The sequence below is a fragment of the Dama dama genome, chromosome 6, assembly GCF_033118175.1.
Source record: "Dama dama isolate Ldn47 chromosome 6, ASM3311817v1, whole genome shotgun sequence".
Taxonomy (NCBI): domain Eukaryota; kingdom Metazoa; phylum Chordata; class Mammalia; order Artiodactyla; family Cervidae; genus Dama; species Dama dama.
In genome coordinates this window covers 20,606,913-20,634,092 of record NC_083686.1, presented here as the reverse complement: position 1 = coordinate 20,634,092, position 27,180 = coordinate 20,606,913, and the positions used below count along the sequence as shown (strand labels likewise).

Sequence of the window (27,180 nt, the reverse complement as noted above, 5' to 3'; positions counted from 1 at the left end):
ATTATTTCATTCTTTTTTGTGGCTGAGTAATATTCCATCTTGTGTGTGTGTGTGTGTGCGCACGCGCATGTGTGCATGCATATACCTCATTTTCTTTTTCATCCATTCATCTGCTGTGCTGTGCTCAGTCGTGTCTGACTCTTTGTGCCCTCATGGACTGAAGCCTTCCAGGCTTCTCTGTCCATTGAATTTTCCAGGCAAGAATACTGGAGTGGGTTGCCATTCCTACTCAGGGGATCTTCCCAACTCAGAGATTGAAAGTGCATCCCTTGTGTGTCTCCTGCATTGGAGGCAGGCTCTTTCCCACTGTGCCATCTATTGATAGACATGTAGGTTGTTTCCATGTCTTACTTATTGACTCTCCTGGTGGCTCAGTGGTAAAGAATCCACTTGCAATGCAGGAGATGCAGGAGATGCCAGACTGATCCCTGGGTCGGGAAGATCCCCTGGAAAAGGAAATTCGACCCACTGCAGTATTCTTGCCTGAAAAATCTCATGGACAGAGGAGCCTGGCAGTCTGCAGTCCATGTGGTCGCAAAGAGACACGACTGAACCACTGAGCATAGGTTGTTTCCATATCTTGGTTATTGTAAATAGTGCTGCCATGAACGTTGGGGGTGCATGCATCTTTTCAAATTATAGTTTTATCTGGGTATATGTTAAGAAGTGGGATTGCTGAATCATATGGAATCTCTATTTCTAGTTTTTGAGGAACCTCCACACTGTTTTCCATAGTGGTTGCACCAGGTTACATTCCCATCAACAATGTAAGAGTGTTCTCTTTTCTCCACATCCTCTCCAGCACTTACTATTCATAGACTTTTTAATGATGATCATTCTGACAGGTATGAGGTAGTACTTCATTGTTATTTTGATTTGTATTTCTCTAACAGTTAGTAATGATGAGAATCTTTTCATGTGCCTATTGACCTTCTGTATGTCTTCTTTGGAAAATGTGTACTTAGGACCGCTACCCATTTTTCAGTTTGGTTGTCAGTTGCTTTTGTTCTGTTTTGCTTCGTTATTGAGTTGTAGGAGCTGTTTGTATATTTTGAAAATAAAGCCCTTGTCAGTCACATTATTTGCAAATATTTTCTCCCATTCCATATATTGTCTTTTCATTTTCTTTATGGTTTCCATTGCTGTGCAAAAGCTTATAAGTTTGATTAGGTCCCATTTGTTTATTTTTGTTTTTACATGCATTGCCTTAGGAGACTGACCTCAGAAAACATTGGTATGATTTATGTCAGAGAATTGTTTCTCCTAGTTTTATGGTGTCATGTCTTATATTTCAGTCTTTAAGCCATTTTGAGTTTATTTTTTTATATGCTGTGAGGATGTGTCTTAGCCTCATTGATTTACCTGCAGAGATCCAACTTTCCCAACACCACTTGCTAAAGAGACTGTCTTTTCCCAATTGTATATATTCTCTCCTCATTTATCAAAGATTTATCATAGGTGTGTGGGTTTATTTCTGAGTTTTCTATTCTGTCCATTGATTCATATGCCAGTTTTCATGCCAATACTATGCTGTTTTGATTCCTGTAGCTTTGTAGTATTGTCTGGAGTCTAGGAGGGTAAACCTGCTCTGTTCTTTTTCCTCAGGGTTGCTTTGGCAATTCTGGGTCTTTTATTAGCTTCATATAAATTTTAGGATTATTTGTTCTATTTCTGTGAAAAATGTCATGGGTATTTTGAAAAGTATTGCATTAAATCTTTGCATTAAATCTGTATATTGCTTTAGGGAGTATGGCCACTTTAACTATATGAATTCTTCCAATTCAAGAGCGTCTTTCACACAGTCTATCCAACATGCTTGGGACTCCTGAATCCTTTCACCTGATTTGATTCAGTCTACCTCCCATTTTTGTGACCACATGGATGACTGAGTGACTGAGCAGACACACATACCTCCTCTCTTTCCTAGTTTTATATATATATACATACATATATATATTTATATATAGTTTTATTATACAAATTGGAGCTAACTAGGAAGTAGTTGATATGAGAGGGAAGGAAATTTAAAATGCTAGATAGAAAGTCTAAACCATTGAATCAGGATTTAAGATTCAAGCCTGGAGCTGAAAGAAGGCAGTAGCACAAGTGATGATGGATAAATGGTTAGAGAAGGAGCCAAAGGAAAAGAGAGACCAAATTGAGACCAAATTTTCAGCTAGGGGCACAGAGAAATCTAGCATAACGCCAGGTATGGAGGTGATACAGGATCAATGCTTCCAAAGCTTTTTAAAATTTGACCACAGCCTGTATTCCAGTCATCTGTCTTCATTATGACTCTGTTAAACTAGTTGCTTATATATGTCTCCATGATTTTATTCATACTATTCTCATTCTAGATACAGTACAGTCCAATAAAAGTTTTTCTGTTGGTAAAAATATTCTGTATGTACATGAACCAGTACAGTAGCCACTAGCCACATGTGACTAAAGGCTGATATATAGAACAGCACAAGTCTAGAATGTTCTTCCCTATTTCCAAATCTGTTGAAACTTTACATCTTTCTTTTGGATGTCTAACATTATAGTGAATACCATCAATATTCCACCAGAGCCTCTCAGGCCCCTTTTATTGCTTCTGTGTGCCTCTCGGCTTTTGCTTCTGATTAATAGCCTGTACCCATGACTTCAGAGGACTTTCCTGAAGCTACTGGAGCCGTTGTGCATAAAGGGGAAGAGGTCAGAGAGCTTGGGAGTTTATGCCCTGCCTCGCCACCCCACCCCCATCCTCAGGGCATCACTCTGACTCTCACTGACCAGTGCATGAGCATGAAAACCCAGCTCTTCGACTCAGGCCATCTCTGAGTTTGAACACACTCCCAAGTCCCCTGAAGTAGCAGGCTGAAGCTACCTTTTGTCAGATTTTGCCTGAATTCTGGCTTGGCTTCTTTCTCTTCCTTGTCCTGCTCCCCTTGATCCTTATAAGTTGTTCAGTCACTCAGTTGTGTCCAACTCTTTGCAACCCCATAGACTGCAGTATGCCAGGCTTCCCTGTTCTTCACTATATCTGGGAGTTTGCTCAAACTCATGTCCACTGAGTCAGTAATGTTTAACTATATCATCTTCTGCAGCCCTTTTCTCCTTTTGCTTTCCATCTTTCCCAGCATCAGAGTCTTTTCCAGTGAGTTGGCTCTTCGTGTCAGGTGGCCAGAATATTGGAGCTTCAGCTTCAGCATCAGTCCTTCTAATGAATATTCAGGGTTGATTTCCTTTAGGATTGACTGGTAAATATTGTTTAATGACAACAGGTCACAAAGTAATACATATTTCAAAAACCAAATATGTATTTATACAAGGAAATAAAAATTTAAAAAATTATACCAGAATGTTAGAAATGGCTGGCTCTGAATAGTCCTATTTTGGCTGATTTCTACTTCCTTGATGATGCTTTGTTGAAATTTTTACTTTTTTTTTATAGTAAATATGCACACTTTTTGAAATTAAATATGTTTTTAAAAATCTCTAGCCACATCCATGTCTTTTCAGGACTCCCTACTCCAAAAATCAGCAACAATAATCAAATAAAAGCTTGGGTTTACAAAGAGGGCAGTAAAAACAAAAATATCAGAGTTGTTTTACTCACTGAGAAATCATTTACAATTCAATTAACTGTAGAGTAAAGCTGGATGCTGAGTCTGGCAAACCTAAGAGATGACTTGTTATGACAGAGATGTAACCCAGCACAAATACAAGGAGCCAGTTCAATTGCACAATATGATTCTTTCTTTACACACTCTCATGTATGTATATATTTTACACACAAAGCCCATGTTATTATGCCAGAATGCATGATTTCAACCATTTGAACATTTAGTTAACAATTCACATTCATCGTTCTTACTTTGTGTTAGAAGCTAACAGGTAAATTTGGCTAAGAAAACTATACTGTGCTTTATACCATCATGCAAAGACTTTTTAAATGAACTAAAAGTATTCAATTAGTCACTCATAGAATTCCTATTGACCAAACTGTTCAGATTCTTCAAGGAAATATTCTGAACCTTGCCTGGTAGTCCAGTGGCTAAGACTTTTTGCTTCCACTGTAAGGGTCATGGGTTCTATCCCAGGGAACTAAGATTCTGCAAACCTAGTGATGCAGCAGAGAAAGAAAAAAAAGGAGAAAATATCCAAATATCCTAACTTCTTTCCCTTGCACTTTTGGCAATTGCATTGTTAAAAAAGAAAAAAAAATTAAGAAACCTGATCTCAACCTTGTTGTATGGAAAAGGAAGTGATCTTTAAGACACAAAATTCTTAGGTAATCTTCAAATTAGAACCCTGTTTAAGGAAAACTTTTGTGAAGTGTATAGAAGCATTTCTTTTAAAAATGTATTCACCATATTTGCAGAGCAAGAATAGAGATGCAGACAAAAAGAAAGGACTTGAGGACACAGTTGGGGAATGAGTGGGTGGGCTGAACTGAGAGAGTAGCACGGATGTATACACAGTACATGTGTAAAATAGATAGCTAGTGGGAAGCTGCTATATAAGACAGGGAGCCCAGCCCCACACTCTGTGATGACTTAGCGGGGTTGGATGGGGTAGGGGTGGGGCAGTGGGAGGAAGGAAGCCTCAAGAGGCAGGGGATATATAAATATACTTATGACTGATTCACGCTGTTGTACTGCAGAAACCAACACACTATAAAGCAATTATCCTCCAATTAACAATGGTAGGTTGGTTTAGTCACTGAGTCGTGTCTGACTCTTGCGACCCCATGGACTGCTAGCCTGCCAGGCTTCTCTGCCCACGGGATTCTCCAGGCAAGAATACTGGAGTAGGTTGCCATTTCCTTCTCCAGGGGATCTTCTCGACTCAGGAATCGAACCCGGATCTCTTGCATTGCAGGGAGATGCTTAACTGACTGAGCTATGAGGAAAGCTCATAAAAATAAATAAATAAAGTCTTGGCCCTCAAAAAATTGAATGAATGAATTTAAAAGATAAAAATGTGTTCACCTTTATTTCATACATATACAATAGCACTGAGAATCAGAAGGGCAATTATCATTATCCTTAATTTTCTGATACAGATTAGGAAGCCACAGTTCAGTCCTCTTAAGCCGAGCTGGATTTGAACGCAGCTCTGCGGACCTTGTGTTCCAAGCACACTGCAACAGGTCAAGGCTTGAACGCTTGAGGGATGGCGGGCACCTTAGAAGCGGAAAGGAAATAACATTCCTTCACCATCATCTCCTGACACTGCTGAGCATCCCATCTTCCTGAGTGTCTCTCCAAAGTGCTTGGCAGAACTGCTACACTCCTTGGTACCAGACGAGGCAACTTGGCACTGCTCATGCTGCAGCCTAGCACAGTTCACCGTCTGGGTGGTCTTGTGGGAAGGGCTCAGAGGAGTACTGATTAGTACCAGAACTGCCTTGCCACCCACACCGTACCTAGTGTCAGAACCCAGCCAGCTAACCCGTATTAGCTATCCTAAAATAATAAAAACAAATTAATAGAATTGCCTCGAGGGAAATCAAATTCCACTTGGAAGTCTAGTGGCAGAACAGCTGTTAAATTTCATTAAATTGGAAGTTCCTGTAGTAGCTTCTTGAGGATGTTTTTCAAAGTCTTTGGGTCACTACTATAAAAAACCTAGTTAAACATTTTTCATCCGAAAGTATTTTTGCAAGGAGGACATGGAGCCTGTTTTGCAATCTTCATGGGATGTAAGATTGTGGCTGGACCATTTGCAAAGTTTATATTACAGTAGGTTTTGACAGATGGGCTCCTTGTAGTTTTCAAATTTAAGAATAGGAGATCAATGGCTGCATTAAAAACCCCAAAAGCCTTTCCACTGAGGATTAAAAACCCCAAAAGCTTTCTACTGAGCATGGTTTTCTTTATCAAAGAAACTTCTGTAAGATGTTTATAGATTTTCATAAGTCTGGCTACAAATCCTATAATAAAATTATTTAGCTAATGACAAGAACAAACCAAAGCCTATGTTACTTTAAATTTTGTTAAAGTGTTGTTTATCTACCTTTTTCTTCCAAGGATACTTCTATGTCATTAAAATTAGGACTGTGTTGTTATAGAGATAAAATATTTCAGGAAGAATCCTTATAATGTTAGCAATAAAGGAATGTGTCTGTTAAGCTGCTCTCCTGCTCTCTATACTTCAAATTCATCTCTTAACAAAAAAAGTTTGAATAAGCTTATCACTGAGGACTTCTTTGGCTTTTGAGTTCTAGGACACTAGAATTCCAAGAGCCAGATCTAAATGCAGAGTTTAACACATGCATTCAGCAAGAATTTGAGGCTTGTTGACATTGCAAAACAATGTCCAATCATGTATCAGTTAAGGTCTTTGATTATAAATTTTTTGTTGTTGATGTTCAGTTGTTCAGTCGTGTCTGACTCTTTGCAACCCCATGGACTACAGCACACCAGGCTTTCCTCTCCTTCACTATCTCCCCGACTTTGCTCAAACTCATATGCACTGAATCGATAGTGCCATCCAACCATCTCATCCTCTACCACCTTCTTCTCCTTTTGCCTTCAGTCTTTCCCAGCATCAGGGTCTTTTCCAATGAGTTGGCTCTTTGAATCAGGTAGCCAAGGTATTGGAGCTTCACCTTCAGCATCAATCCTTCCAATGAATATCCAGGGCTGATTTCCTTTAGGACTGACTGGTTTGGACTCCTTGCTGTCCCAGGGACTCTCGAGAGTCTTGTCCAGCACCACAGTTCGAAAGCATCAAATTCTTTGGGGCTCAGCCTTGAAAATATAAATACGAGAACTCATGTTTGGCTCACTGCAGGTAAAAGGGAAATGATACTGAGGTCAGGGTGGGGCTCCCAAGGGGAAACGTGAAGAAGCAGAAGCCTGAAAAGACAAGAACCTGGGTCCTGGGGGGATCTAAGCGGCAGATCTCCAGGACACTGCTCTGGTACTAGTTGGCTCCAAGCATTCTTCTTCTGTCCTTTAGTCACTAGGCTCCAGAGTCCAAGTGTGAAGGGGGGGACCATTGCTCACATGATGGATCGATGTTCGCTATTCATTCTGCCCCGTTTCAAGGTCCCTTCATCCATAGTAGAGGCTAGAATGCTAAAAACTCTATTCTGCAGTCTCTTGCAGCCAGTGTTCCAGAAGATAATTATTACTCAGCCAGTCACATACACTTGTGTGTGCCTGGAAGGGCAGAAGTGAGGTGGAGCCCACATTTGTGCTGCTTCTGCCATTTCTACTCCAGAGAGTGAATATCAAGGGGTTTGATTTTTCTGCAATAGCCCTGGCCAGGGTCCTAACATCCAAGCACAGCTTATTAAGTGTTGAGAGGCATGGTCCCTCCGCATTGTTGGTGCAATCCCAGCAGGTGTCATGGCTCTGGAACCAACAACTCTGGCAGTGGCTTCTATTCTGGCAGATCACAGCTAAGGAGGCGTGTTCCTGGAGCTCACGGTGGCAGTGAGCACCAGAAGCTGGCATGGTGGCTTCCTAATTCCTCAGCTTCCTGGTGGGAGACATTCTTTCTGCACTCCAGTCTTATACTGGCAGTGCTTCCTGGAAAGCTGGTTCTCTGTAATAAATCTCCTTCTGCCTCAATAGCTAGAGAGCATTCCATTAGTGTCTACTTGGCCATCATGGTTCACATACCCACCTCGCGACTGGAAGGTGGCAGGACATGTGGATTGGCTTCCCCAAATGATAGTATACACAAAGGAAGAGAGAGAATTCTCTCCAAATTAAATAAGGCATCGTTATAAAAAAAAAAAAAGAGTGGATTGTGAGTGGCAGAAAACAACAAACAACTATTCTGCAAATGAATACGAAGAAAATTGATTCAACATTATTTCAAAAGTGTGTTGCAGGTCCCTCATGCAAACCAGTTTTCTGAAGTCTTAAAATGTTTCAGTGCATGATGAAAGCTTAACTATCTTATGGGCAAGAGTCAAAGAAGGCTTCATAAAGTGACATCGATCAAGCACATATGAAGGGTTTTCAAGGTAGTGGGAAATTAAGAACCTAATTTGTTGTTCAGTCGCTCAGTCGTGTCCGGCTGTTCGCGACCCCATGGACTGCAGCACACCAGGCTTCCCTATCTCCACTATCTCCTGGAGTTTGCTCAAGGAGAAGGCAATAGCACCCCACTCCAGTACTCTTGCCTGGAAAATCCCATGGATGGAGGAGTCTGGTGGGCTGCAGTCCATGGGGTCACGAAGAGTTGGACACGACTGAGCAACTTCACTTTCACTTTTCACTTTCATGCATTGGAGAAGGCAATGGCAACCCACTCCAGTGTTCTTGCCTGGAGAATCCCAGGGACGGGGGAGCCTGGTGGGCTGCCATCTATGGGGTCGCACAGAGTCGGACACGACTGAAGCGACTTAGCAGCAGCAGCATGTCCATTGAGTCCATGGTGCTATCTAACCATCTCATCCTCCACCACCATCTTCTCCTTTTGCTTCAGTCTTTCCCAGCATCAGGATTTGGTGCGTGTGTGTGTGTGTGTGTGTGTGTGTGTGTGTGTGTGTGTGTGTGTGTGTGTATCTAAATATCTAAATATAGATTGAGTGGGTGGTTAAATAGTAAAGAGGAAAGTTTCATTTTAGGCTTTTTTTCTCAGGTAGGTGTAAATTTCATAATTGGAAAGAACCCTAGAAAGGCAACACAAACAATTGAGACACTCTAGACCCCGTGAGGTAGCAGCAGATTCCAAGAGCCCAACCTCAGGTACTTCTAAACCCTACTCAGAGGGCACCTAGAAACAGGCAGCTTCCTATCTCTGCCCCTTTCATTGCCCTGTGAATCCTTGCCTCCTTAGCTAGAAACTGGATTTAACTCCTGAATGTCTCCAAATGCTAAGATTCCTTATCTGTGGACTCCCACATCACCTGATTTTTTTTATGACTTCCCAACATTCTTCCCCAGGCTTGGCTTGCCTCTCAGAGTCATGGTCATGAGCTCATGGGTGGGCCCCTAGGGATATTAGAGCGTCCGACTTCCCCCAAGGGAAACTAGACCCCTATTACTTCTTTCTCAGCTCCAGCTGAGGCTGTGGTTTTATTTCTCTCCTGACATACGACTGCTATTCTTCTCACTCGGCATTTCACACGTTGAGTTCAACTTTTACCTGCATTAGAAATGCTGCTGAGACAATATTGTCACAGTGATGCCTTGACCCAAACTCACATAATGTGTTTTCTGTGCCACCTGGTAGCATCATCAAGAGCAGGAAGGGAAGGAAAACTAACCCTAGTTGAATTTCCATTATGCATCAGGTATGCCTCTAAGACCTTTCCCATGTGTTATTCATTGAATATAATTTATGCAGTGGTTTGTATCCCCAAACCAATCATTTTGTAGTCTGGGTCAGCATTTCCCAGGGGCTGGCTATGGTAGAACTCAGTTTAATTAAATATCTTCCCCCAACAGTGTCCTTTCTTCCACTCATCCTGCCTTTTAATCCAGGTCAATCTCAAGTCCATCTCTCCTGCCCTTGCTTTCACCACTGCCATCCTCTGGAGTTCTGTCTCCCTTCTTTCCCAATCTTTCCTGACTCCAGTCTTTCTACGGGAAGCTCTGATCTCATCCCTCAATTCAAGCCAGTTCTAAATGAAATGCTTCTGGCACCTCAGATGCTGATACTGACTCCACAGAGAGAGGGAAATTATGATAAGAACTAAATTTCTAACATTCCTACCATTTTTCTAAAACTGTGTCCATCTGTTTTGGATCAGTGGCAGCCATTATATGAATGTGATTCTCACAACAGGATAAACATGAGTTGATGTTACTTACCACACAGTTTCTCAAAGCTTTTCTTCTCCTCTTGACCTTTCACATTTACTTTCCAAGTGCCAGAGGACTACTAAGAGAGAAGGGTGTAAAATATAATAGAGATTAGGGAGTAGATCAAATCATAGATTAAACATATTCAATAAAACATAGTAGACAAAATCATAGACAAAATCTCCCTCAAAAGATTAGGGAGTAGATGATAAAATCATATCAAACAGTGAATGAACAGTAATACAAGCAGCCCTGAGGAGACTTCTGAGAGCTGCTGAAAAGAGGAAAGTCCTGATTCCTCTACGTGCAAGCTTGTACACACACACACACACACACACACACACACACACACACATAAACACACACCCCCTACCTCACCACTTACTCTCCTGTCGTAGCATTGAAAAATCTAATGTGTTGCACTGCTTCCATTTCTTTCACACACTGGATTTCCAAGCATAAAAGCTGTAAAAAAAAAAAAAAAAAAACTATCTTTGCAACAAGATTCTTGGTATTAGGTGCTTGAAGAGACTGTTTTTTTAAACAGTTCTGGCCCTGGCTGAGAAAAGAAGTGCTAAGTTCCTTAGAGAACTGTGAGAAGCCGGATCCAATTACCTCTCCAAGGCCTGAGGTGTTAAGACAAGGCATTTCTACTCACCCTTTTCTCACCCCTCAGCAATGGAAGAGGAGAAATAGGAGCCAGAAAGACTTCATCTCTTAGGGGAGCATAGAGTGATAGGAAAAGAAACCATGTGTTCCCTTCAGCGCCCCCTTCTGGGTAGAGAGGACTTCTCCTCCCTGGATCCCGGGAAGGGCAGCCCCACAGGAATTCTGATGAGGTTTTGGGAGACTGCTGCAAGTGGAAAAGGATGATTCATTTTTTGGTTACGTGTATGATTGGGAACCGAGCTGGCTCATCTTCCCAATGCCACTCAAGCGAGGATAATGGAACGTTGGCAGTCTTGCTGGGAACCCCAGCAGCATAGGAACCGAGGAGCTCATGGAGGGATGCCAGCTGATGTCACCAGCCACATGTCAGAGTGTGGTGAGGACTGAGATATTTCAGCATTTTGCGTCTTACGTATGTCTCAGACTATGAAGTCATAAAATGTGTATGTGCTTCATAAACATTTATCTGGAACTGATTTCAAGAAGAGGCTTCAGGACTAATTTGAGTGGTGACAAGTAAGTGCACAAATGCGTCATTTTTCACTGTAGTAATTTTGCAAAGAAACCCAGTTAGATCTGCCTGTTTTGTTGTGCTTGTTCAAAAGCATGGCTCAGCCCTCGTATCTCCGCTTCCATGGGTTGTGGCATCTCTGAAGCAGTTTTTGCATCATGTTGCATCAAATGCAAAAAGTTGCATCATTTTCACAATCATGAAGGCTTCCGGTGGTGGATTTTCACGATTTACCTTTGTCCTCCTGCTTTCATCTGTGAACCAGAAACAGAGATGTGCTGAGAAATGTTTAACCACTGGGCCTCTTGTGGTGGGGGAAGGGGAGAGGTACTACTTATTCCCAAGTGACTCAATGCTAAAGAACCGCCCTGCCAATGCAGGAGACACAAGAGTTGTGGGTTTGATCCCTGGGTCAGGAAGATCCCCGGAAGAGGAAAGGGCAACCCACTCCAGTATTCTTGCCTGGAGAATCCCATGGACAGAGGAATCTGGTGGGCTACAGTCCATGGGTTTGCAAAGAGTCAGACATAACTCAGCAACTGAGCACTACCCCAATCACACCTGACTCACCACTGTGGTTAATTTCAAGCTACCAACATGACACCACTGAATGTAGGGTTGGGAAGAGCAAATTATCTCTCAGAAGGCAATATAAGTCATCTCCAGGTCACTGCTGAAGTGGTATGATGAGAAGAGCCATGCAGTCTATACCACTGGTCCAATTAAAATGCTGCTGTGCTGTTATATTCCACTTTATATTAAATGCCCTTCCTCCAACAATTCCAAATCGCATAGAAAGAATAATTGTAGTACTCAAGTACAACCAAGAATGACATGAAAACTATCAGCTTTTCAAAGAAGTCTTCCTAGATGAAGGAGCTAATTGTTTGTAGCATGGTAGATAACAATCCTATTTCTTTTTTTATTTCCTCTAGCCATTCCCAGTGTCATGTGGGATCTTTGTTCCATGACCAGGGATAGAACCCAAGTCTCCTGCCTTGGAAGTGCTGAGAGTCTTAACCACTGAACTACCATGGAAGTCCCAACAATTCCATTTTTAAGAAGATAGTACAATAGTCTCACTGGTTTTAGATTCTTGCCTTAATGGCCCCTACTGCAACATGTCTTAAAGCATAGGTCTTTTGATGGATAAGCTACAGTGGTGTATACCTTGACACTGTGGGGTATCAACTCCTCAGCTACACTTGGAGGCACAGCTCTTTGCTCTCTGCAAAGGAGAAAAGATCAGAGTCAAAAAGTTAGTAGAGTTCATTTTCTAAAACAGAAGTTGTTCCCCCAGGCGGATGAAGGGGTATACTAGCAGCAAACCACAGAAGCCTAGGCATCCTTTACAGCCAGTAATTTCCCACACAAGATTTCTACCAGGACCTCTGAAGTTATGGGCTTCCCAGGTGGTGCTAGTGGTTAAGAATCTAGCTGCCAATGCAGGAGATGCAAGAGACACAGATTCGATCCCTGGGTCAGGAAGATCCCCTGCAGGAGGAAATGGCAACCCATTCAGTATTCTTGCCTGGAGAATCCCATGGACAGAGGAGCCGGGTGGGGTCCCAAAAAAGTCGGACGTGGTTAAATTATACTCTACATCCATTCAGATTCTCAGCTGTAGCCCAAGTGGAGATGAAAATAACCATGACCATGGCTCCATGGAAGGTGCTCTTTGAGAAAAAGAAACCAAAAGATTATGGCTCATACTGCTTTTTCTTAGAAAGAAACACCCCAAAGCCATACTGTTTTCAATCAAAAACAAAAAGAGAATTAATGGCTTGACCTCAATTTAACATCTGCATTAACAATTCAAGAAGAACAATTTGGCAATCTTCTACAAGTAGAAGAGTCTGTCACTGCCCTGATTCAACTATACTTAAATCAAGGCCAAGTCAATAAAAATAAAAGCATAGTGAAGAGTTTTTTAATTTTTACACAGAAGTTTTATAGAAGACTCACTTTGATTTTGAAATGCTGCATTTACACATTCCAGTTATGCCCTTATAAAGTTCAGTGAGCATCATGAGGTCAGCCCAATTAAACGGCAACGTGAAGATCTTTGTTCACTTCCTGGTCCGTCCTTGCCCAACTCCAATTATCCCATTTTATAATAACTGGAAGATTAGCATGGAGCTGAAGTTTAAACGTCTTACTATTTTCCTGCTTTTTTTTTAATTCAAAGAGGAAGCTGTTGTGATGGTTTCATTTAAAATCCATTCTACTGCTGCTAAGATGCTTCAGTCCGACTCTGCGAAACCATGAACTGTAGCCTGCCAGGCTCTTCTATCCGTGGGATTTTCTAGGCAAGAATACTGGAGTGGGTTGCCATTTCCTTATCCATAATTCTTCATCACCTAAAGAATACGTCAGAGTTACTGGACCATATTTACTTGTATTTTGCCACTTGTCATAATCCATTCTCCTTTTCTTCAGAGAAAGAAAGAGGGAAGAGAGAGAAAGAGAAAGAGATAAATAGAGCAGATCAAGATAGGCTAAACTGCCTCAGACTGCAAGGACTGTTGGGCTGCAAGGCGATCCAACAAGTCCATCCTAAAGGAAATCAGTCCTGAATATTCATTGGAAGGACTGATGCTGAAGCTGAAATTCCAATCCTTTGGCCACCTGATGTGAAGAACTGACTCATTTGAAAAGACCCTGATGCCGGGAAAGATTGAAGGCAGGAGGAGAAAGGGACAACAGAGGATGAGATGGTTGGATGGTACCACCAACTCAATGGACACGAGTCTGAGTAAACTCTGGGAGTTGGCAATGGACAGGGAGGCCTGGCATGCTGTAGTCCATGGGGTCACAAAGAGTCGGACACGACTGAGTGACTGAACTGAACTGAAACTGCCTCAGAAGAATATACTCGTATTTTAAAGAGTTTCTTCAGCCATGCAGAGGGAAAATCAATCTCCAGGATGTGTCAGCAAGTTGTCAGTCCAATATTGCTCAGATTGATGAAGAAGAAGGCTGAACAAAGAAGGCTAAGTCCTTTGAGATGCCAGCAGACAGAGTGTGACTGCAAGACTTAAAGCCCAACTCTGGACTTGTTGGGAGGTACGCCGACCTCAGAAGTCTCTTCTTGCATGAGCATTTCCAGGGGAATTCCCTGTGAGCCTATTGAACAGGAAATGGCCTGTCAGAGACTCCAGCAGTAAAGTGACATGCATCTTGGCACAGCTTTATGGAACTGACCCGGTTTGGGAAACAGATGACCACCAGACACTCAAGGAACTTTCATAATTGTGAGTTAAAGTAGGGCAGCCACCGGCAGGATGGGGCAGGAGGACTATTTTAAGGATTCCCTGAAGCACAGCTTCAAATGATGAGGCCCAGCTTTGTCACGTTGGTCAGATGGGGAAGTAATTTTAAAGACCTCAGGCTCACTCAAGAAACTCCAAGTGAGCAAAAGGCTCTGATTCTGCAAATAGCAGCTGTAACCGCCCTTCCAAGAACAGGATGCGCCCTTTCAGCCATTCTGATTTGAACTCTCAGTCTCTGTCACTGTCATCTTGGAACTGAAAAGTCAATGCCTGCCAGTGATCCGACCTGCCTCGAGAAATTAATTTGGAACAATTTTCCCTGGCAAAATGAATGGCAGGCAAAGAGTCAAAATATAAAGAAATGGAAAAGAATCAATTGGAAAAGATCAATAGAAAATGAAACAATGCCTCCATGTTTTGAGCTAGGAAAAGAATATGAAGGAACAATTTTTAAAATTAGAACTACAGTCATCAGCCAACATATTTTTTTAAAAAGCTTCAACCTAAATTTGATCAAACGCATAAAAGATACTATCAGCAAGATATCAGTTTCTCCTTTTTTGAAGATTTTTTTCTTAACGATAGTGATGGATGGCAGGAAAACAAGAAACACATGCGTTAATTTAAGTATCAGAAATTTATTGAGCAAATTACATATGCCAAGTACTATTCCGAATGCCAGAAATACAGTAATCACTGAATCAAGCAAAGTCTTTATCCTCATGGAGCTTATATTTCAACAGAAGGAATTTATAAATGATTAAAATACTTTGAGACAAAAATAATCTTATAGAACATAAAATAGAACAATTGGATGATGAGTGACAGCACAACAGTCTACTTGAGACTCGTTGTGGAAGGCCCCTCAGAGGAGGTGAGATTTGGCTCATGATGGCTGTGTGAACACAATTCTACTTCTAAAACTATATATTAAAGAAATGATGAATGTCTAAAATATAGAATTGTATAGATGTTCATCACAGTCTATTTTATAACTGCTGAAAATGGAAACAACATGAAAGCTACCACACAGCTCTCTGCTTTTCCTTTGTCCCTCTTGGATGACTGCTTATGGAGGAAGCCATAAGCAGTGATGAGCCATCCTATGGAAAGGCCCAGGTGGCAAGAAGCTGAGACCTCCAGCCAAGAGTCACATGACCAGGCTTAGAAGGGATCCTATAGCCCCAGTCAAGCCTTCAGATGACAGCAGCCTTGTGACTGCAATCTTAGGAGAGACCCTGAGTCCCTTGGACAGCAAGGAGACCAAACCAGCCTATCCTAAAGGAAATCAGCCCTGAATATTCATTGGAAGGACTGATGCTGAAGCTGAAGCTCCAATCCTTTGGCCACCTGATGCAAAGAGATGACTCTTTGGAAAAGACTTTGATGCTGGGAAAGATTGAGGGCAGGAGGAGAAGGGGATGACAGAGGATGGGAGGGTTGGATGGCATCACCAACTCAATGGACATGAGTTTGAGCAAGCTTTGGGAGATACTGAAGGACAGGGAAGCCCGGTGTGCTGTAGTCCATGGGGTCACAGAGTCAGACACCACTTAGTGGCTGAACAACAATAATCTGTATCCATAGGCATCCTTTGTGGAGAGAAAGAAAGAAATGTATAAATATTGTCATTTTCCTTCTGACAAGAAGCGTCCTTCTCTTCTCCAAGTACTTTGCTGGGCTGAGTTGTCTTAGTTTGGGTTCCTCTTGAGGCCAGCCCTGAGACAAGAGTCCAGTGTAAGTAGTTTAGATAGGAGATGGTGCCAGCAAACCCTGCAGAGTGCAGAGAAGAGAACAACCAGCAGAAGGAAGTCAGTAAAGAGGAAAAAGATCCAGCCCATTACCACTGCAAGCAAGAGGCTCTTACCCCACTGGGAGGTCTAGGACTCAGTGCAGGGTGCTCCTCAGAGTTATCTTTGTAGGGACCTGTGTGTTTTGTCCACAAACTCCCAACAGTGATTGGTTGAGGGCAATAACTCCCCTTTCTTAGGGGCAATTAATTCCCCTTGACTTCCAGCCTCACCTGGCAGTCAGAAAGCCTGCAGGGGAGGCTGGTGCCAACAGTTAGAAGTTAGGACCGGGCACGTGGAAATGGTAACTTGTTTACTACAAAAGTCAATTTCTGTCTTTCCTGACAGCTTCCTTTTTCACCTTCCTTTATATGTGGGCTCTTTTCCAGATCCCTCTAGTTCTTCTAGTTCACTGAGTGTCTCTGTCTAGAAGAACAGAGGCTCACTCGTCCACCTGATCGCTCGGGCAAACTTCCCTGCAGTGTTGCATAGGTCTGGTCAGTCTCTTCCATGTACTTTTCTACCCCTGTTGGATGCTGTTAGGAGTTTGGGATGCAGTCAGCTATCACATGGAGTTTGGCTAACAGAAGTGTAGTTTCTTCACAAGCATACATATTTTAATAAATTTTGGCAACAATCAACCACTTTGAGGGGCTTACTTTGTGGCTCCTGGTAAAGTATCCGCCTGCAATGCGGGAGACCTGGGTTCGATTCCTGGGTTGGGAAGATCCCCTGGAGAAGGGAAAGGTTACCCACTCCAGTATTCTGGCCTGGAGAATTCCATAGACAGTCTATGGGGTCACAAAGAGTTGGACACGAGTGAGCAACTTTCACTTTCACTTTCAACCTCTTTGAATGGCTTCCCTGGTAACTCGGTGGTAAAGAACCCACCTGCAATGTAGGAGACATGTGTTTGATCCCTGGGTCAGGAAGATACCATGGAAGAGAAAATGGCAACTCACTCCAATATTCTTGCCAGGAAAATCCTATGGACTGAGAAATCTGGTAGGCTACAATCTGTGGGGTCACAAACAGTTGGATATGACTTACTGACTGAGCACACATCCACAAAACCACTTTGAAAACTTGACTGTTGCTGTTTCCCTGATAAGTTATTCAATTTAACTCACTTAGTTGCAGTAACCATTTGGTAATCAATCAAAGAGGCAAAGTATTTGAACCACTTAAGTACATGCAAATATTTTTCTCTTCCTATCGATTTTAATAACAAAGCACTTTAGTGCTCTTAAACATCAAGTAATTGGATTTTCTAAGTCTGATATGTAAAACCTCTGAATTCCTATTTCTTCATAACTTAAAGATTGTTGCTTCACATTTTGCTTTTTTTTTTTTTGCTGATGGGATAAATGATTTTATGTGTCCTATGACTTTAGAAAGATAGCACTGTTGAGTCACATCAACTATTACATTTTGGCCAATAGTTAAAGTACAAATGTCCACCTAACCTTGCCTCCCTCCAAGATTTTGTTGGCGCTTTGGGCAGGTCACCCCAAAACATGCCACAATGGCATATTGGTTATTTTAAATTAAAGTAGGTTAAGAAATGGCCAAAGCAAAAGGCAAACTTTACCTCTCCTTTCTGTCTTCCTGAAACAGGAAGTAAATCCCTCATATGAAAGGGGCACCCTCCACATCTGCAGGTAGAAGGATACCTTCTTTTCCTTTTGGCCACACTACGCGACGTGTGGAGGTCGAACTTGTGCCCCTTGCAGTGGAGACATGGAGTCTTAACCACTGGGCTGCCAGGGAATTCTTGAAGGTCACCCTTAATTGCCAGAGATAGAGAATTAGGTCCAAGAAGTCTAGATAAATAAACACTGTTACTTTTTTAACTTTTTAAATAATAGCTTCGTTGAGATATAATTCATATACCACTAAGTTCACCTTTTAAAATTGTATAGTTCATTGACTTTTCATATCCAGTTGATCCTTAAAGAATGCAATGATTAGGGAAGTCAACCCACGGCTGCTGAAAATACAGATATAACTTCACAGTTAGTCCTTTGTGTCCACAGTCCTGCATCTGTGGAGTCAACTAATTATGGATTATGGAGTTCTTTCTTATCACCAAAAAACACCCATGTATAAGTGTGTGTATGCTAAGTCGCTTCAGTCGGGTAGAACTCTTTGAAATCCTATGGACTGTGGCCCGCTGGGCTTCTCTGTCCATGGAATTCTCCAGGCAAGAATACTGGAGTGGGTTGCCATGCTCTCCTCCAGGGGATCTTCCCAACTCAGGACCCATGAAATTGGAATCCATGTTGTTCTAGGGTCAACTGTACTTACAAATGTGTGCAGCCATCACCGTTATTTTGAAACATTTCTACCACCCCCAAAATAAGCACTGTACCTATTAACAGCTCCTCCTTTCTTCCTTCTTCTAAGCCTCTGGTGACTACTAATCTGTTTTCTGTCTCAATGAATTTGCCTGTTAACATTCATGTTAATGTTTAATATGAATGGTGTTATACAATATCTGGTATTTTGTGCCTGGCTTCTTTCTCATAGCATACTGCCTTCAAGAGTTATCCATATTTAGCATGTATCATTACTCATTCCTTTTTATTTTTAAGTAATATTTCAATGAATAATTGCTTATCTGTTCATCAGTTGATGAATATTTTGGCTTTTTTACTCTTTAGATATTACAGATAATGCATAAAGCATTATATTTCAATAAAAAAACAATAGAAAGACAATACAATTGAAAATGGACATAGCATGTAAGAAGACATTTCTTGCAAAGAAAGTATACAAAAGACCAAAGGAAGCTCAATGTCATTAGTTGTTCAAGGAACACAAATCAAAACTAAAATTTGATACACATCACACCCAGTTCAAAGGCTAAAATATTTAAAAGACAAAATTTGAAATGAATTTAGAGAAATCATAAAACCTCATTCATAGTTGGTACTATTTTATTTTACTTTTTTATTTTGGAAGGACTGATGTTGAAGTTGAAACTCCAATACTTTGGCCACCTGATGCGAAGGGCTGACTCCTTTGAAAAGACCCTGATGTTGGGAAAGATTGAGGGCAGGAGGAGAAGGGAATGACAGAGGATGAGATGGTTGGATGGCATCACCGACTCAATGGACATGAGTTTGGGTAAACTCTGGGAGTTGGTGATAGACAGGGAGCCTGCTGCGTGCTGCGATTCATGGAGTCGGACATGACTGAGCGGCTGAACTGAACTGACTGAAATTATATTTATTCATTTTCTTTTTTCATCAAGGCTGCATATTGTCACCATGCTTATCTAACTCAAAAAAGTACAATCATAGCATCTGGTCCTATCACTTCATGGCAAATAGATGGGAAACAAATGGAAACAATAACAGACTTTTTATTTTTCTTGGGCTCCAAAATCACTGCAGAAGGTGACTGAAGTCATGAAACTAAAAGACGCTTGTTCCTTGGAAGAAAAGCTATGACAAACCTAGACAGCATATTAAAAAACAAAAACATCACTTTGCTGACAAATGTCCATCCAGTCAAAGCTATGATTTTTCTAGTAGACATGTACCGAAATAAGAGTTGGACCATAAAGAAGGCTAGTGCCAAAGAATTGATGCTTTCAAACTGTGGTTCCGGACAAGACTCTTGAGAGTCCCTTGGAAAACAGGGAGATCAAACCAGTCAATCCTAAAGGAAATTAACCCAGAATATTCATTGAAAGAACTGATGCTGAAGTTGAAGCTCCAATACTTTGGCCACCTAGTGCAAAGAGCTGACTCATTGGAAAAGACCCTGATGCTGGGAAAGATTGAGAGCCAGAGGAGAAGGGGGGTGACAGTGGATGAGACGGTTGGATGGCATCACCGACTCAATGAACATGAATTTGAGCAAATTCCAGGAGATAGTAAAGAACAGAGAAGCCTGGCATGCTGCAATCTATTGGGTTGCAAAGAGTCAGACACAACGGAACATCAACTATCGAAGTCAGTTTAATTGGTAGTATTTTAAAATAGTGCAGTGGCAGTGACTTTTGAAAACAATCTGTCAGTTCCCCCTAAATTTAAACATAACCTTACCATATGACCTAATAATTCAAGGACCTACTTCTACTTCATGTGTACATGTGTACTAAAAACATTTGTTGTTGTTATTGATTAGTGGCTAAGTCGTGTCTGACTCTTGTGATCCCGATATAAAACATATATCCACATTAAAGGCTATACATAAATGTTTATATAAGCATTGTTACTTTTAAAATTTATTACCTCAAGCACAAACTCTGTTTAGATTTTTCATTAACTGAGCACTCAAAACCTACAATTCTTTGTCTTGTCAGTTTCTTACAATTTTTTTTTTTCCTTTGTCCAAAAAGTATAAAAGCTGCTTTCTTTGGCCACTTCTTGGTGATGGTTGTTTAGTCACTAAGTCATGTCAGACTCTTTACAACCCCATGGACTATAGCCCACCAGGCTCCTCTGTCCATGATATTTCCCAGGCAAGGATACTGGGTGGGTTGCTATTTCCTTCTCCAGGGGATCTTCCTGACCCAGACATCAAAAGGGAGCCTCAATTGTTGCAGAAGGTCTCTTGCACTTCAGGCAGATTCTTTACCTCTGAACCACCAGGGAAGCCCCGCCACTTCTTAGGTGCATTTGTTTGAGATTTCAGTCCCATGAATTAAAATTTGTTTCTTTTTCTCCTATTAGTCTGACTTGGGTTGATTTTATCATTACTTAAGAGGTAAATTTTCTCCTTCCCAACAACTTCTTCCAGGGAAATGTTAATCATTAAAAACAAAATGTGTCCTCCTAGGGAAAGAAACAATATATGCCTTTTGAATACCTAAAGGGCATAAAAGTATCTCTTGCTTCATTCTGAAATGTTAAGGTGGGGAGTGGGAGGAAGAGATCAGAGACAGTCGGAGAGAGAGACAGAGAAATAAAACCCTAGCATATTTGAAAGAGAGGAGTTGCCAGTTTAATAACATAGCCTGAAAGTCCTAAACACACACTTTATTGGAGGCATTTATCTGGAAATTACTGAGGGGGTTTTGAGTTGTTTTTGTTGTACTCTATAGAAAAATCTTGAAAACAGTCCAAGATGTCTAATTTACATCTTAAAAAGAAAGTAATTTTTTGACAGTTACTTATAAAACACATCCATTTGTTGTGTGTGTTTTTTTTTTAAGTCTCATTGTGTTTTGCTATAATAACCTAAATGCTGTTTCGAAAAGTACTCAATAGCCCAGGGAGCAGTTTGCACATTCTGAAATCCCTATATGACTCAAGAAGAAATATTGTGGTTCTCAGATAAAAGGGAGAAAATAACATATAAAGTAGAGGCTGGCTGTTTTCTCCTTTCTGACTCAAATGTCAGAACGTCAAAGGTCCATAAAACAATGTTAACTCATCTGTTCCTCTGCAATTTGATTTGGAAAATGAATTTTCATCCTCAGTAAAGTCAGCTTGGAGCCTCTGTGATGTGACTGTGACAATCACACTCGTGTTTCTTGGGCCTATTAGTGTTGAAGTTGCAAGCTTGATGTTTTACTAATGTAGTATCACCCACAGAATTTTTTTAAGATTTTATTTATTTATTTATTTATTGACTGTGCTATGCAGCATGTGGGATCTTAGTTCCCTGACCAGGGATCGAACTCGTCCTCCGTGCACTGGGCATGCAGAGTCTTAACCACTGGACCACCAGGGAAGTCCCTCTATTTTTTTAAAGAGTTTAAAGCTAGATTACATACTATCCTTTGGGAGAATCAAAAGAAAGTCCTTTCTGTTCCTCTCCTCACCCCCACTTCTCCCCAACATCTGTATTTAGGACAACATCTACCATCTGAACTATGTCACTTACCTGTTTCTGAATATTTTACGTATATTTGCTCCCTTAATCCTCATGACATTCCATGAGGTATGCGCTATCATTATCTCCAATTTATAGAAGTAGAAACAGACACAGAGAAGGTAAGTCATTTCTCCAGGTAGCACAATAAGGAAGAGGTGGGGCAGGTATTTGAACACATGCAATTTGGTTCTGGAATTTAAGACTCCTAGGACTTGTCCTTCTCTCGGCTCATCAAGGGTCCTAGAAACAACTGTGAAAGAGGCAAGGTGGATTCATTTTTGCTTTGCTGTGTTTTGTTCAGGGTATTTGTTGGTTGTTTTGGAAACACGGATCTCAGTGTCTCTTTACCTTTTCAGGACTTCCTTACCTAGAATCTAAAGTCTCCTGATTCTTTGTGAGAGTCCTGGTCATTTTCTAATCAGTGTTATTTAAGTATTCACCTGCTTCCCTCCCCCAGCACACTCTCTTATTCATCTTTGTAGTTCTCACAGAATTGAGCACCCCAATTTGTATACACATTATCTTATTATATATTAATATGTGGTTTTATATTATACTTATTTTTACAGTTATATAATGCACATACCTGCATATTATATATATATGTGTGTATATATATATATGTTGTTGTTTAGTGGCTAAGTCATGTCCAACTTTTTGCTACCCCATGGACTGTAACCCACCAGGCTCCACTATCCATGGGATTCCCAGACAAGAATACTGGAGTTGGTTGCCATTTCCTTCTCCAAGGGATCTTTCCAACCCAGGGATCAAACCCAGGTCTCCTGCATTGATAGGGGGCTTCTTTACCACTGAGTCACCTGGGAAACCCATGTGTATATGTATGTGTGTGTGTGTGTGTGTGTGTATGTGAATATATAGTACCTACCATATCTTAATTCAGTTCAACAACACAATGATCTGACTCTGCTCACTTCGCCTGAGAAAACCAAGCTATTTCTCATGCTTGAGTTTGACCATACAGCCACATAAATATGACAGCACCCTCAGTTTATCACACATTGGAAAATATTCAGACTCTCTGAAGATCACATGCTATTTATCAAAACTCAATACTAAATTTAAGTCTTTCACGTACACGTGTTTTCTAATACATCTGCCCCATTTTTGAAACATCTGAGCTGTTTTACATCACATGCCACTTAGAAATAGGAAATGATTGCAATATGTTTTTTAAAATATGATATGCAGATATATTTTGGGGTTTCTAGAGCCTTCAAAACAAATAGTGACAGCTCACCAATTCCTTTCTGAAGATACACACATAGGCACATGTGATTTTCTCACCGACAGCAATCACTAAATCTAGTTAGAGACAAGATTCTTCTGGGCTAGTGAGTGAGGGAAATGCAGTTTCACAATTTTAAGAAAGGAACATAAAGCAAAATAGTTGTGATGGAGGAATGGAACTAATAGCTAAAAACTTAAGATGCTTAGGAACATTCTTTAACCCCCCTCCCCACCAAATTATAACTTAAAAAAAAAAAAAAACTAAAAGTTTATAAGGAAAAAAAATAAACCTGAATATAGCAATTTCAAACATTATGCTCACACAGTTCTTAGTAAATCAAGGAAAAGCAAATTCTCATACTCTTTTTAGAATACAGTAAGTCCCCCTACATATGGAAGATTCCATTTCCAAAAGCTTGTTCTTATGTCCAGTTTGTTCAAAAATCCAACAAAGTTACCCTAGGTACCCAACTAACACCATTGGCTACATGGTACTGTAGTGTAATAGTACTATACTGTATTTTTCGCACTAATAATACATACATAAAAACAAAGAAACAAAAAAATCATTTTTAATCTTACAGTTCAGTACCTTGAAAAGTACAGTAGTTCAGTACAATAGCTGGCACACGGGGGCTGACATCCATGTTCACATCTTTGAAAGTTCACATCTTGAAGCTTCATATGTAGGGGACTTACTCTACTTATGAATCTCAAACTCTCATCAGCAAAAGTTTCCAGTATCACTGGTGGAGGAATGTTTTATTGGGTAGAGAAAGAACATGAAGTATATTTCAAAAATAATCTAAACCTAGAATGGGGTGATATTGGTGAGAAGCTTGAAATAACATGATAAAACTTGGCATCTCATTCTAGTCCAGATCCTGCAGAATGTGGGTTCTTTCTTATTTTTACCTTCCTTCTGCAATAATTGTTTCAGCCACCAAAAAGAGGTTGAGCTGGAAAAATCTCTTTTAAAAAGCTTCTTTTTTTCAAAGTTGTTTCAAAAGAATCCAAACTTGGCAGCCTGTATTCCAAAAGTGCCTTTAAAAATCACAATTTGTATCTTTGACTCGTGGAATAATATATAGTACAATCGTGACTACATATATGTGATCCAAAAAATGAATTTGACTATTCTCATTTTTTCTCTGATTATATTGACCAGTTATTTCCCTAAACCTGTCTGGTGTTTAGAAAGTCATGTAGACAGAGGGTAGGTGAAGACATATTTGGGGTGAGGATGGCTTTAGTAAGATAAAGATGGCTTTAGTAAGTTAGTGCCTAAACAAGGATCAACAGAATTCTTTTTCCTCCTGTCATTGCTGGTTTAATGACATGATTTTATTTTGACTACAGTATAAAGCCAAGGATATAGTGGTTTTTAATAATATGGATATTAAAAGCTAGAATATTATTACTTTATGAACAGAATATAATTGGAATATTATAATTTATGATCAGTGATCAATGAAGGAAATTACTATATCTGAAAAAGATGGTCTGAGCTAATAGGCGAATAGATTTGTCTCATCATTTTTGTCATTGTTATTCAGTCGCTAGGTTGTGTCTGACTCTTTTCGACTCCATGAACTGCAGCACACCAGGTTTCCCTATCCTTCACAGTCTCTCATCATTTTAGGGATATTTTAAATTGTTAACGAGATTTTCTGATGACTCAATAATAACAGTAGCATTCAGGCTCCCAAGGCCAGTTTTAAACATTTGCTTTCACTGTTAAAATTATTGTTTGTATCATCTTAAAATAGGAATAATACAATAATCTGCCATTTCAGAAATAGATCTATTGCTCCTCAACAATCACTAGTGAGAGCACTATTCTATAGATAAAGAAAATTTATATTTAACTATTCAATAAATAGACCCCAGTCTTAAGATAAATCACAAAGATAGACTCTACTATGGGCTGAATTCTGGCCATCCAAAATTCACATGTTGAGGCTCAAGGTCTCAATGATACTGTATTTAGAGATAGGACCTTTACTGAAATAAGTAAGATGAAATGATATTATATGGTTAGGGCCCTGATTGAATAGGACTGGTGTCCTTGCAAGAAGAGGAAGAGAGAAATTCAGGTTCAGATTCTCTCTTTCTCTCTCTCTCTCTCTCTGCCTGTGAAGACATAACAAGACTGTAAACCAGGAAGAGAGTCCTCATTGAGAACTGAATCAGCCAACACCTTGATCTTGACTTCCAGCCTCCAGAAATGTAAGACATACATTTCTATTGTTTAAACCACCCAGTCGGTGGCATTTTGTTATGGCAGCCTGAGCTGACTGATAGAGACTCTATCGTGGGTAAAGAAAATCAACACTTTTAAATTAGGACATGGGAAGAATACTTCATGAAGTAGGAGGTGAATGTGCTTTTCAGGGTCTTCTTGCTCTTATTATTTACTTGTTTGTTTTTCAGAAGTAGAGCTGTCAGTATGGTCCAAGAGTAGATTATTCAATAAAAAGCAAGAAGCTAGTGTGTAATTGAGGAGAAGTCAATGGCAACCCACTCCAGTACTCTTGCCTGGAAAATCCCTTGGACGAAGGAGCCTGGTAGGCTGCAGTCCATGGGGTCTCGAAGAGTCAGCCGTGACTGAGCGACTTCACTTTCACTTTTCACTTTCATGCACTGGAGAAGGAAATGGCAACCCACTCCAGTGTTCTTGCCTGGAGAATCCCAGGGTCGGGGGAGCCTAGTGGACTGCCATCTATGGGGTCGCACAGAGTCGGACAAGACTGAAGCGACTTAGCAGCAGCAGCAGCAGTGTGTAATTGACATATAACTCTTTACAAGATCTCCTATGTTTGCTTGTTCCCTTGTTTCCTTACTCTAGTTCAAATTGCTCTTTGCAATTCCCATGCAGGACCTGTTGAAGTTGCTGAGGGTACTATACATTTACAAATCTCATGGGATTGCTGAAGATAGAGAAAGTAAGTCCATGTGAACACTGCTGTTGTTTGAACCCTGATGTCAGATTCATTTTTATCTGCCCAGCTGGGAATACAATAAAAATGTTCTAGACAAAAAAATAATGTTTGTTTCTTCTCATAAGAGTCACAGCAGACAAAATAGCTGGGTCTGGGTGAGAACTGAAAGAGTCATAGCAGAATCACAAAGATAGATTAACTAACAAAGGTAAGATTTCTGGAGCACACACTATACATTGGGCACTCTGGGGGCATCGAAAAGTAATCTGACCCTGCACATGGTGTAAGATGACATCACGAAGCAGCACAGCACAAAATCAATCAACTTGTATTTATTCAACCTTAGCTATGCTCCTGGCATCATACTTGATGCTATGGCATACACTCAATTTCTCTGCATGCAACTACACACACATACATACTAGCAATAAAAAATAACAGCAAATTGAATGGGAAGCTGTTAAACTTACATGGAGACCATAATTCTTCCCTCCCAGCCTTTTGGGGATGGGGTTGTTGTTGTTCAGTCTCTAGGTTGTCTGACTCTTTGGGACCCCATGGACTGCAGCATGCCAGGTTCCCCTATCCTTCACTATCTCCCACTTTGCTCAAATTCATGTCCCTTGAGTCAGGGATGGTATCTAACCATCTCATTCTCTGCCACCTTCTTCTCCTCCTGTCTTCAATCTTTCTCAGCATCAGGGTTTTTTTCCAATGGTGGTTTTTTCCAACTCTTTGCACCAGGTGGCCAAAAGTACTGGAGCTTTAGCACCAGTCTTTCCAATGAATCTTCAAGGAGGATTTCCTTTAGGATTGACTGGCTTGATTTCCTTGCTGTTTAATGCACTCTAAAGAGTCTCCTCCAACACCACAATTGGGGCATGGGGAGTGAGGATTAAATGGAAAGCAAAGTACTTCAGAGCTCCAGACAAACTGGGGCTTGACTCCCTGCTCTGCTCTTATGAGATAAGCTTAGGTAGGTAATTCCCCTTTTATTAAGCCTCAATATCCTCATCTGGTAAGAAGGGATAATAATAGTAGCTTCACATGGTTGTTGAGAGGGTTTAATAGGATGATCTGTATAAAAGTGCTTAACACAACGCCTGGCATTTAGTAAGCACTCAATTGTTGTTGTTGTTCAGTTGCTAAGTCCTGTCT

General features: G+C 40.7%; 1 long non-coding RNA gene across 1 annotated transcript; it reads right to left on the bottom strand.

Annotated features, from left to right (window-relative positions):
• Window positions 1-5,751: 5,751 nt before the first annotated feature.
• Window positions 5,752-10,472, bottom strand: LOC133058494 (uncharacterized). Its single transcript, XR_009693340.1, has 4 exons — window positions 10,414-10,472; window positions 10,141-10,220; window positions 9,765-9,834; window positions 5,752-6,740 (listed from the first exon to the last, which is right to left on the bottom strand). It is a non-coding gene; the product is annotated as an uncharacterized LOC133058494 (long non-coding RNA).
• Between the last annotated feature and the right edge of the window lie 16,708 nt (window positions 10,473-27,180).